Raw genomic sequence first — 13,240 nt, 5'->3', positions numbered from 1 at the left:
ATTACCATTACACCATTTTCTTGGAGCTCATCAAGAATCCATAATCGTCATATGGATTTAGTTTTAATAGAAATTCTGTGATTTTTCTTTTCAACTGTTGATCTGGTAGCTCCCGGGTACGTTGAAGCATGCCACCCAAAAAGCTTCTATTGTTGGCATTAATAATGACCCAGAATTAAATAGCCATTCTCCGTTCGAAATTGGTTTGGATAAAAATAAGTGCTGCTTGCCTTTAAAGTTTTTTTTTTTACATTTCGTATAAATTTTGTATCTCCCTTTCTAAGACATTTCTTGAATTACACAAATGTATACACGTATTTATGCTATAACATAACAACTATATTTAATTCGCTGTGGCCTATTGTAAAGCAGGCTAACTTAAGAATCCACTTATCCAAATCACTGAAAACCACATTAAGGGCGGATGGACCTAACGTTTACGAAAGTTTTGACAATATGGTCGGGAAAACCGAAAGTTGCAAATCCACCCTTCTGCATTGATTCTTGACACGAAGCGCATAGCCAACAATACGCCGACCATGACTTGATCAGTGGACTCAAAGTAAGGCCGGTATTACACTATCAAATTTCTTTGTCAAAGAAGAACCGCGGGAAGTAGGATGGGGTGGGGGTTAGGCGGGGGCAAATAAATATATGACAATAAGAATTACAACACCATTCCAAAACAAATTCGGCAAAAATCAAACACGTAGGCCTAATTCCCAATATACAACACAACCAAAAAATGCAAAAACGAAAACCATTGGCATGGTAAATTTGGCTTGACTATATGTTGACCTTTGCTGCTCATACAAAGCCCTCGATAAAATGAACCCATACAATTCCAAAACCTGATACTGCAGTTTTCACTTGTCCTATATAGCATCTTAAAAGGAGCTTGCGTACCTAAGACCAACACACTCAAACCAGTTATCTAAATCTTCACTTCCCCTATGTATCTAAGATAAAGGCTATAGTACAATAAACGAAAATGCTGTCACATAACTAATATAAAAAAAGTGTAAACAACAATATTTAGCAAATCGAACACAATTACCAAACACTAGCAAGAAGAATCTCAAAATTCATGAAAACTTGCAGCAGCAAAAATATTGATACACACAAACAACATCTATATACGTAAAAACCAAATCAACACTAAATACTTACCAAACTCACCACTCCATAAGTCTGGGTTGACCAACAATCCCGGGAACCCCCCCTTTCCTATCACAAAGATACACTCATAAAAACAAAACAAAATTGTATGCAATCAATCCAAATGACCTTAGGAGCCTGTTTGTAGGCACTGTATCTTAGCCCATTGCAATAAGCAATGGCTTATCCATAAAGTTCTGTGTCATATCCATGACTGACCAAAAAACTAAAAAGAAAACCAGATCTCTGACCATAAGAAACACACAGTAATAATAGTTCCAAATGCAAACAAGGTTCCACCAGCCGCAATATGCAAAATAAAAATAACTCACTTGCAAACTGACACAACCAGTAACAACTTGAAACACACTTATAGCAAATGATTCACTAACATACCTAACAAACAACATTGGATAATAAAGACCCAGCACAAGGGTATGTCAAATACTATAATACACCATGCATAAACATGAAGTGACTCAGAAATGTTGTGCAGTCATGACATCATGCAACACAAAATACAGATATGTTATGGTTCAAGACAGACAGTTGGAAAAACAACTTTTGGCTGTTCCCCACCACTCCCCCAGCTGAAAAAAATTCTTAGTACTCTTACAAATTGTATGAACTTTTCCAAAATGCTAAAATGTACTTTTCTTTAAAATCCGTGTTCTTGTGGACATAGTTCAATTCTAACAACTATTATATTTAAGAATGCCATTGGTTAGGAAATCAAAAGATTGGCAATAAAAAGCAGACCAAATGCACTTCTAAAACCATGTGGACTACTGGCCTGTGTGTTGAAAATGAAAATAAAAGTGAGAGTAGTACAGGAAACACTTTTGTTACAAACAGGACAACTTTAGTGTGATTTGCAAAGGTGTATTGTAGATGTGAAGACAAGCCAGTAGTTTCATTTACATGTAAATTTAATTCAGGACATTTTCAGTGTGTACTTGGAAAAGCTTTTGGCTGATTATCTGAAAATAGTAGCTAAACTTCTTTACGATTGAAGTCCTAAATCTAATCATTAATTTGTTTTTCAGTTTAGAGAGTTTAATAACATAAGAAGTCAGATAAATTTCACAATAAGAAGCTGAGCATATAAAAGGAGAGTAAGGTGGTTTTCGCACAAGGAGGACAATTTGCTACTGCATTGACCTTAATCTGAATGCTACAGCAGATCTACTGCTTTGAAAAAAAGCATTGCTTTTTTTGATATGTAAAAGAGGTCAGGGTGACAATTCCGGAAAACCTGGCTTCCCAGGGAATCACATTTTACCTGGAACGCTCGAGGAATTCTGCATTTTTAACCTAGCATCGAAATTAAATTTTATCAGGCCTATGTTTTATACATCACAAATTTTAAAATAGTTAGTATTCCAAAATGTGTTAATCATGTGAATATTATTCCTTACAAATTCTCAGTGCTCAAAAACTGCAGTTAAACTACTGCTTATGGCTGGTATACAGCTCAGCCGAGATAAAAGTAAAGTCATTATTGTGTTCCAGGTGTGGGGTGGAAGATGGTGTCAAGAAGCTCCTGAGAAACTAATAGAAATTAATAGAGGGTGGTGGGGGGGGGGGGGGGGGCAGATATCACAATAATGACTTTACTTTTCTGTCGGCGGAGCTATGTTGTTGTTGTGGTTCTCAGTCCTGAGACTGGTTTGATGCAGCTCTCCAAGCTACTACTGGGAGATGAAGAAGCTTGCACAGGATAGAGTAGCTTGGAGAGCTGCATCAAACCAGTCTCAGGACTGAGGACCACAACAACAACAACATAGCTCAGCCGAGAGAAAAGTAAAGTCATTATTGTGATATCTGCCCCCCCCCCCTCCACCGTCTATTAATTTCTATTAGTTTCTCAGGAGCTTCTTGACACCATCTTCCACCCCACACCTCGAATTGTGTGTGTGTGTGTGTGTGTGTGTGTGTGTGTGTGTGTGTGTGTGTGTGTGTGTGTGTGTGTGTTTATATATATTGATGAAACTAGTCACAGCTGCAAATGTTCCTTGCAAAGATTTGCTGAAAATGTTTCAAGAAATTTTTCAAAAGTTGCTCATGGGAAAAGACACACCACCTTTTTTTGTATAATTAAATGCAAGAATAACTGTTGCTATGACCAAAGACTGAAAAGCTGTTGCCTCTCCTACGGACTGGATGACTAACAGTAAGTCTGAATTGGGCTGGGTCCGCTTTTTAAATGTTCCGCAGGGATCTCATTTTTTTATATATATATATATATATATATATATATATATATATATATATATATATACGACTCATCTTTGGACCACATACAAGCCACAAACTCCAGCCTGTGGATTGTGCAGGAAATCTGTGAGACTAAAAAAATTTGGGAACATCTTACAATGCTCTGAGTGTATGACTATAGGCCCTGTAAAACCAACTAACAAAAGTGAAAGTTATTTAAGCAGACTTAACATACTAACCATGTTGTTATTGGTATCTTCTGTCCAAAGACTTGTTTGATGCAGCTCTCCAGCTTAGTCTGTTCTTCATCTATACCTAACCACTGCAACTTACATCCACATGAACCTCCTTACTGTTGTGCCATAAATTTCTTTTATTCCTCAGTTCGACTTGGTAAACCCTTGACCATTATTCGACCTAGTCGTCTGATCTCGGCATTCTTCAGTAGTACTAGATTTCAAAGGCTTCTATCCTTTTCTTTACTGAACTGTGTATTGTCCACATTTCACTTCTATGAAAGGCTAAACTCCAGACAAATACCTTCAGAAAAGGATTTCCAAACATTTAAATTCAATATTAACAAATTTCTCTTTTTCAAAAAATACTTTTCTCGCTATTGCCAGTCTGCATTTAAAACCCTCTCTACTCCAGCAATTGCCAGTGATTTTGCTGTGCAAATTATAAAATGGCTCTTAGTGCCTCATTTGTTAATCTGATTCACTCAGCACTGCTTGATGTAATTCAGTTACATGCCATTACTCATGTTTCACTTTTGTTGATGTTCATCTTATTCTTATCCTTCACATCCATATGTTGTAGAATCTTACAATATACTCCGAGCTCAAACATAATGAGTTATTTCAAACAGAACGACCTCCTCCATGCCAACTGGCACGGATTTTGATAACATCGCTCCCGTGAAGCCCAACTCACGTTTTTCTTACGTGACATCTGTAAAGCCACAGATGAAGACTGTCACGTAGATGCAGTATTTCTCAATTTCCGAAAAGTATTTGACTTAGTACCACACCTATGCTCATTACCAAAAGTACAGTTATGTGGTGTATCAGATGAAATATTGACTGGGTTGAGGATTTCCTGGCAGGGAGGACGCAGCATATCTCAGATGGAGAAGTACTTTCAGATGTGTCACGGCGAAGTGTGTTGGGACCAGTACTGTTCATGTTTTATATCAATGACATTGCAGATGATATTAATAGTAACCTCAAACTTTTTGCAGATGGTGCAGCTATCAGCAGTGAAGTACAGTCTCTACAAATATTCAGTCAGACCTTGTTAAGATTTGAAAGTGGTGCACTTTACAAACCAAAGAAACAAAGCACCCAGTGAGTATAATGTTAGTGTCACAGATGGATTCTGTAAACTCATACAAATACATGGTTGTAACACTTGGTAGGGACACGAAGAGGAATGCTAACATAGACTCAAGTCACGGGTAAAGCAGACTGATTTATTGCTAGAATACTGGGGAAATGCAATGAGCAAATATAGGAGATTGCTTACAATTCACTCGTAGAACTCGTCTCCGTCTACATCGATTCTCGGCAAACCACCGTAAGGTGGATTGCAGAGGCTGCGTTCCGTTGTACCAGATATTAGGGTTTCTTTCTGTTCCATTCACATATGGAGTGCAGGGAGAGTGGTTGTTTGAATGCTTTAAGTGAGTGATACCTAGGGGGCCGTAGTATATTCCTAACACCATCATTTAAAGCCGGTTCCTGCAACTTTGTTAATAAACTCTCTGGATAGTCAACATTAATCTTCAGGAGACGTTCAGCCCCTGTTGGTCCAATTTTTATGGGTCCCACATACTTGAGCAGTATTCTACAGCTGGTCGCCCAAGTTATTCGTAAGCAGTCTCCTTTGTAGACTGATTGCATTTCCCCAGTATTGTACCAGTGTACTGAAGTCTACCACCTGCTTTAAATAACCTATGCGATAATTCGATTTCGTATCCCTACAAAGTGTTACACCCAGGTATTTGAATCAGTTGCCTGATTCCAGCAGTGACTCATTGATATTATGGTCATAGTATACTACGCTTTTTCCTTTTGTGAAGTGCACAATTTTACATTTCTGAAAGTTTAAAGCAAGTTTCTAACCTTTGCACCACTTCGAAATCTTATCAAGATCTGACTGAACATTTATGCAGCTTCTTTCGGACAGTACATCATAGATAACAGCATCATCTGCAAAAAGTATGAGGTTACTATTAATATTGTCTACAAGGTAATTAATGTACAACATGATGCAAGCAAGGGATCCAATACGCTTCCCTGGGGCACACCTGAAGTTACTTCTACATCCGACGATCACTCTCCATCCGAGATAACATGTTGTGTCCTCCCTCCCAAAAAGTCCTCGATCCAGTCATAAATTTGACTTGATATCCCATATGATCGAGATTTGGCAATAAGCGTAGGTGTGGTACTGAGTCCAATGCTTTTCGGGAATCAAGAAACACTGCATTTACCTGGCTGCCTTGGTCCAAAGCAGTGTGCGATTTGCAGGGGGGGGGGGGATTTCCCCCTGTCTGCATCAGACCATCCCATCCTCTGGTTTTAGTTTATGCATCCCAACCTGGGATGTTTATTTCCCACGCACTGGAGTAAAACTTTACATATAATTTAAATCTGTGGAGCCGAACACTTAAAGTTTTTAATACAGTCTTACTATTAATAATATTAATATGTTTGCTTATTAATTTTGAAAAAGTGTTATGTAGTAGTTAAGCATTTCAAAACATTTAGAATTAAATCATCATTATCGTGTTGTCATTGTTGGTTTCGTCTAAGGTTCGTCATCTGTTTACATGCGAGCTTGCGAGGGAAGTAGTGTGTCAGTCGTACCGCAGAGTTGTCTGAGCTGGGGGCTGAAATTCCCACTCCGGGCTCTGACATAGGGTGGTGACCGGCCCGGAACCTGTGCGAACATTTACTGTTAGGCCACCTTTTGGCAACGGTATGTCGCGGACTAACGCTCCTGGGACGAAAGCACAAAGTAGTGCGAAGTGAGCAACGGTACTGGTCAGACGGGATCGGACAGTCCGACTTCGCTAGCCACGAACCACGTGGCTGGAGCTTAACACAGGATCCCCAGCATCGCGTACTCCAAATTAATTGGTGTCGTTCGTTCGTTGCCTCGTGTCCGCCAAACACACGGCGATCTTCACACGTTCCCGCTTTAGTAGCTTCGTTAGTGAGTTGAGTGCGTCTGGGCGTGTAAGAACTAGGGAATTTCAGGATGTCATTCAAACAAAGCAAAATTTCTGATTTTCTTAAGAGCAGTGCATTACCTGATACGCGTACAAACTCTGACAGTCGGGATACTAACAGTGGTGCTAAAAGAGTTAACAATAGACACTGAATGCAAAAAAGAAAACGGTAATAATGGTGCTAATACAGGGGAAGAGGCTAAATCTCCGCTGACCGAAAACTCCGACAAATCTCAAGATAAGAATGGGAGTAGCAGTACTCTTGCGATTATAGTAGGAAATTGTGTTGCCTTACCACGTTTTCAAAACTGTCAAAAAGACTAAGCCATGGCTGTCCGTAAAAGACAAAAACTTAGTAATATGCACAGTGTGTTCACAAGTTCGTGAACTTCAGGTGGAAAGCGGTGAACGTGTGCGTATCGATAACGCGTTTTTAGCTGGTCTTTATGCTAATAACGCCAAAAAACTAAATGATACAATCGGGGATCATGCAAAGTGCAAACCACACATGAAGTGCGTAGAAATCATGAGTATAAAAGAAAAGAAAATTTTAGAAAAATGTGTCATTGAAGTGCAAAGTTGTGGGGAAAGCGGTATCAAGAAAAAGTAATCGAACTGCGTCGTTGTTCAGATGTGCATATGTAATAGCTAAACAGAAATTATCATTCAAATCGTAATCGAACTACAAAAGCGTAATGGTTTGTCAGTCGGTAATATGCTTCATTCTGACCATGCCTGCCGAATCATTATGTTTGTAGGAGAAGAAATGAAAGAGAATCTTGCTCACTTCCTTGTAGAATCGGGTACAAACTTTAGTATCATGATGGACGAAAGTACAACGGTTTCCAATAAAACTTGTTTAATAATATTTATACGTTTGTCCTTTGAGGGAGTTGCTTGTGATTATTTTTTTGACATTGTTGAATTAGAAAGTGGGACAGGAGAATGCATTTTCAGCACACTGTTAGCAGCTCTTGAAAAGTATGGCTCAACAATGCTTGCACCTTACAAAGGTGTAGCCACTCTACTGTCGTTCATTGTATGAATCACAAAATGGAATTAGCTGTCCACGATGTTATGAATGATGTAGCAGATGTATACCATATACAGGTTTTTTTTAGATTCCTTATATTCTGTGTTTTCTCGAAGTCCCAAAAATCAGAGACTACTACAAAGTGTTTCACAAGAATTATCCTCGCAGCTATTAAAACTAGGCCGTATTTTTCGCGTACGTTGGGTTGCTTCCTCATTTAATGCTGTTCGAGCTTTTCTTGAAAGTCACAGTTCTCTTGTCCATCTTTTTTAAAAACTGAGACATGATGGTTCCTGATCAACTCAGGAGAGATCTAAATTTGAAGGTTTACTAAAACAACTCACAAAGTGGTTTTTCTGATAGTGCATACGCGTGAATAGTGAGTTTCGGCATTAACATCTATTTATAAATAACTGTTTAACCATGGGTAAAAAAAATTGTTCAAATGGCTCTGAGCACTATGGGACTTAACGTCTGAGGTCATCAGTCCCGTAGAACTTAGAACTACTTAACTACTTAGTTACACCTAAGGACATCACATACATCCATGCCCGAGGCAGGATTCGAACCTGCGGCCGTAGCGGTTACGCGGTTCCAGACTATAGCGCCTAGAACCGCTCGGCCACCACGGCCGGCAACCATGGGTAACGCCACGGTCGAAGCTAGTAACATATATAATTATACTAACCCCCTAAGACGTCCCCCCCACTGGTGAAAGCACAAATCGCACACTGGTCCAAAGCTTTCAGTACATCGTGTGAAAAAAGTATAAGTTCGGTTTTACAAGATCGATGTTTCCATAATCCATGATGGTTGACATGGAGATCAGTCTGTTGGAGATACCTCATTATGCTTGAGCCCAAAATATGTCCTAAAATTTCAACAATGGATGTCAGAGATCTACATCTAAATCTACAATCTGCAAACCACCGTGAGGTGCATGGCAGAGGGAACATTCCATTGTACCAGTTGTTAGGGGTTCTACCTGTTCCATTCACGTGTGGGACGTGGGAATAATGTTGTTTGATTGCTTCTGTGCGTGCACTTATTATTCTAATGTTATCCTCACGATCCTTGTGTGAGCGATACGTAGGGGGTTGTAGTATATCCCTAGAGTAATCATTTAGCGCTGGTTCTTGAAACTTTGTTAATAGATTTCTTCCGGGATAGTTTACTTTTTATATAGTTATTGCTCAATTGTGTGGGACCCGTACCAGATAGCACTAACAGGGGATGTTGAAGGTATATAGTAAGGCTGTGTTTGAACGCGTCTCGAACTGTTCGGACATATTAGGTCCCATTTCGGGAAATCTCCGGTCATGTTCGATCTAGTGACTTATTGGTACTATCAGAACGGCCTGCCTTAGCGTTTTTAATGCCTTGTGCATTTTGATAATAAAAATAGCTGTAAAACAAGGAGTGATACATCTTGTAGCGTAGAGACCATTCGTAACAGCAGCAGCTAATAAATAAATAAAAGATTGCAATTGTTATTGTCTCCAATTCTCGAGCTGTCACTCGCCCCGCGATATAGTGACGTCTGATGGTACTATGTGCGAGACGGGTCTTGCCGCTGTCATTCATTCTCGTGACAAAAATTAAAGTCATAAAGTCACTTATTCTGTTCGTTCGGCTTTTAATTCTTAATTAAATGTCATGATTGTTTCATCTGAATGTTGCCGTCTTGTTTTCAAACTAATTTAAATCTGGTATCGTTTTTATCTGTTATTCTAATTTGGGAACGGAGATTGGATTACTCATTTGCAACCTACCTGGTAGGCCTTATCGCCACTCAGAAAGAAATGAAATGTAACATTGGGCTCAATCAGGTACTAACTATTGGAGATCAGTATTTTTGTCTTTATTATCATTACTTAAAAAACAGCATAAACGTTCGTGTGTCCATGGATTGCTATACTGTATGAGAACTCGTAGTGTAAATTTGTTCGAACAAAATACAAGTTTATGCAGTGTTTTCGAAATTTTCAGAATTTGAGCAGAACTGTAGCTAATTGTTGTGGCTAGTTCGTAATTTCTTGAGTTTCCGTTGCACTCGCTCTGCGCAATTGAAGTGCCAAGTGACTGTTCGAACAAGTTCAATACTGTACCGGGAAGTCTCGAGCTCGTTCGAATGCGAGTGTCTTTTGCCCAGCCCTAGTTCACAGAGGTCACGTATTTGTTTGACGTGCAGGTGAGTGTCATTCAGATGTAGTGTGGACAACCAGCTGTTGTTCACAATCGATTAGTCAGTTGATTGTTGTTTCGTTCAGCGGGTTTTGTCAGTCGAACGAGACTAGCCTCCGCGACTGTGTCAGCTGTATGAATGTTTTCCCTCACCGGGCTTAAGGCTGCGGTCGCAATGCTGCCGATTCCGCCGACTACCTACATCGGCCGATGTTTTCAAATCAGTTCGCCACTATGAGCACGGTAGCCGTTCTCACCAGCCGAACTCCGGATGACAATCGCTGAAATTCAGACCAGTTTTTCTTCGACATTCTCACACATGGGCTGCCTCGCTTTGCTCCTACAGTGACGTCACTGCGCCAGCCAATCACAGCTGATTTAGCTTCGGGCCCAACCTCCCTTTTAAATAACCTTGGGCTGTAGAAGCTGGTTAGTTTAATCCAAGAACAAGAAGAGTTTGCGCCATCCTGAGCGTAAAAATATCACAATCGGGCTATAGTTATGAATCTATGTACTGAAATCGCACGTTTATCGGAAACAAGAAGTAGGCAAAATCCTTATCGGATATTTTAGATGTAAATTAAACCTCAAAAAATTAATTCGTTCGAATGAGAAGAAGGAAGTTTCTTATGCTTTTTTTTCGTGTATGTGTTATTGTAGGTGGGCATTAGGTGCCTGCAAATTATTATTACTGCTTACTGGCGTTTTTATGCCAGTAGGGTATTGACTGTTACATGATCTCGATTTGCAAATGCGGCAATGTGTGTGCGTCCACTTTTCAGTGTTTTGCGTGTCCAGAGTATCTTATTCTAAACTTTATCATTAACACGTGCGGTAAATGACAGCCATTGAAGTTCAGTTTAACGTGTCAGCTCAACTTCAAATAAATTGAGCAAAACATAAATGTTTTGTAATCTTGCCTTTCAGGGCCACCACTAATCGTCTTGCATCTGTAAACCCGAAAAGTCATACGTGAAACACTTTCGGATAACGAAAGCTAATTTCGAGTGCTGGTAGAGGTGCGATTTGATTTCTATTAAAAATGCGATAATCACGTTAAAACTGCAGTTCAGGCTCAAGCAAAACGGCAATACGTGACATCGGACCTTTACATATTTCCAGTATTTGGGCCTATACCCCGCTATACCACGTTCTGAAAAGTACAATTTTAAAGTTTTTGAGTGATATGTTGGAGGCTATATACGATGACCTAAAGGCTAATAGAAATGCTCATATCTTCACTCTTGCACCGCAAATACTACGAAATGTTAAATTTATTCTTAGCGATTTTTGAAGCTATGCTTTGTGCTATGCATTAAAAAAGACTGAAATAATACTGCCACCAGTAAGTGTTTAAAGAGCATTGAAGTTTCCAGTACTAGATTTTGTTTATCTGAATATTCTGTCAGTATTGCATTAATTTTCACCATTTTTATGATAAAGTAAGCTGCTGTAAAACCACAGATCTGTCTTTCATTAATTAACTAATCAGGGTGTATACGATCCGGGATAGACCCGGACATCTGCGAGAAAACCGGGAAAAACCCGGGAATTTTTCGTTGTTTTAGTTTTCAGTTAATTTTTTGTTACTTTGACTGGTTATGAACCGATACTCTAACGAAGGATATTACTGTATCCCGCTACCGCAGAATAATACTGTAGCAACAAAATATGAACGAGACTAAAAAAAATTGCGTCTGCCAACAGCAAAGTGTGTGAAAGGCTTTAGGAAGATTATGCAATGCTTCGTAACTACAAATTACCTCCTGTGAGCGTGACTGTTTACATTTGATTCATTTAAGCAGTTACGAGCGGGATCACGCGCACACGCTGTTCGATACCTTCTCCCGTTTCTGGCTACAGAAATGTGGCTGTTGGGCAAACCGGGGCATCCGAAGCGGGCGGCAATATCGGTGGTAAGGGGGGCAAATTCATATTCTCGAGGAAAAAGAACCCTGTTTCACAAAGCGCCTAGCATCTGGCGCACATTGGTCATTCGATTATTCAAATGATTTTGAAACGCATCCCTGTTGCATTTTGAACATTTTTGATCACATTCTAAGTTGATTTCTGAATGAATCATAAGTTGATTTTTGAATGCGTGCATAGTGTACGTGATGTCCCTGCCAGGGGAATCCTCGTCGCATCTAGAAATAAACTTTCCGCAGACAACAGGGGATGGGACTATACGAGCTGAGCGGAATAAAGCCGAACGGGTGAATGCCGTTTGTTTATGTGATTGATTGCGTATGCGAATGATTCGCGTTGTTATGATTACTAGCTAAGTCCATAGATTCAGACTACCAGCGCGGAAATAGACGACTAACAGGAATAACAGGTAAGAAAGATTACGTATTATATTTCTCGGTGTATCCAAGAAAATGAAATTTTGAGATAACATTTTTGGCCACATCGCTACACTAGAAAGGGCAAGTTGTACATTTCCCGGCTAGCAGCCGCTTAAGTTCTATTTTGGGAGTAGCGCGGAAAACGCGTTGTACGAACATTTAACAACGCCTAACCGGAGAATAATCACTGGATAATTACTAAACCGGTGAATCTGGCAGGGTTAGTAGAGTTAACCGGAGAATGAGCTTTGACAATGATAGCAATAGTTACAGAATTTGTGATGACAAGATTGTTTGTTAGAGCGAGGAAGGAGAAGAAAGGGGGACATCACACAAATTATGGAATAATATGACGATTCCAAATTTATACAAAAATTTCGTACTACTACTTTTCGATCACGTGCTTGAGAAACTGAAGCGTATGAATGAAACGTGAAACTATTTCCTAACATAAAACTTTTTGCTTGTAGCAGGTTGGTACTTCGCGAATTATATTCCGCCGTATTATGAAATGACCAATTATTACCAAAACAGTCTCGCGTATTTGGTGTGTGTTACAATTGCTGCAATATTAGAAAGGCGCATTTTCTTTCGTCTAGCAGACAGTGACAAAATAGAGATAATAAGATCGAGAAACCACACCAGTCTGGGGTACTATTTGTATCAACAGCTTTTTCAGTATTGGACAACGACATTTCGATTTTTCACGTAGCAAAATGTTTGACGAACTTGGATGAGGTAATAGATTGTTTCGTAGAAAGAAAAGCACGCCACGTAAAGCTATAGCAAGATTAGAACCTGTGTTTACATTTAGTGATTTTGCTGTTTCCTCTTCGTTTCTGCTCTCACGTCAAATGAAAAAAAAGTGACTTCTGTGGCTGGGAGCTATCAAGTGAATTAAAATACATTCTCATGAGTACGGAAGGCTAAAACATGTTATTATTTCCAGATTTTAATATAATTTACCCCTTTCTGACAATCAAGGATTAACCGCCTTGCAGAACAATGAAGTTATTTTTGTCGCTTTGCTAAAGAAATTTGGCCTTTATTTATCTTTTCCGCTGA

At 39.4% G+C, this 13,240-nt stretch overlaps 1 protein-coding gene across 4 annotated transcripts in view; it reads left to right on the top strand.

Annotated features, from left to right (window-relative positions):
• LOC124553594 (zinc finger protein 436-like) overlaps positions 1-13,240 on the top strand; it is a 214,855-nt gene that overhangs the window by 747 nt on the left and 200,868 nt on the right. The gene's annotated exons all lie outside the window — the stretch shown is intronic.

This window comes from Schistocerca americana, chromosome 11, assembly GCF_021461395.2.
Source record: "Schistocerca americana isolate TAMUIC-IGC-003095 chromosome 11, iqSchAmer2.1, whole genome shotgun sequence".
NCBI lineage: Eukaryota > Metazoa > Arthropoda > Insecta > Orthoptera > Acrididae > Schistocerca > Schistocerca americana.
Note: the sequence above shows the minus strand (reverse complement) of the source record. Positions and strands in the feature narration are given on the sequence as shown.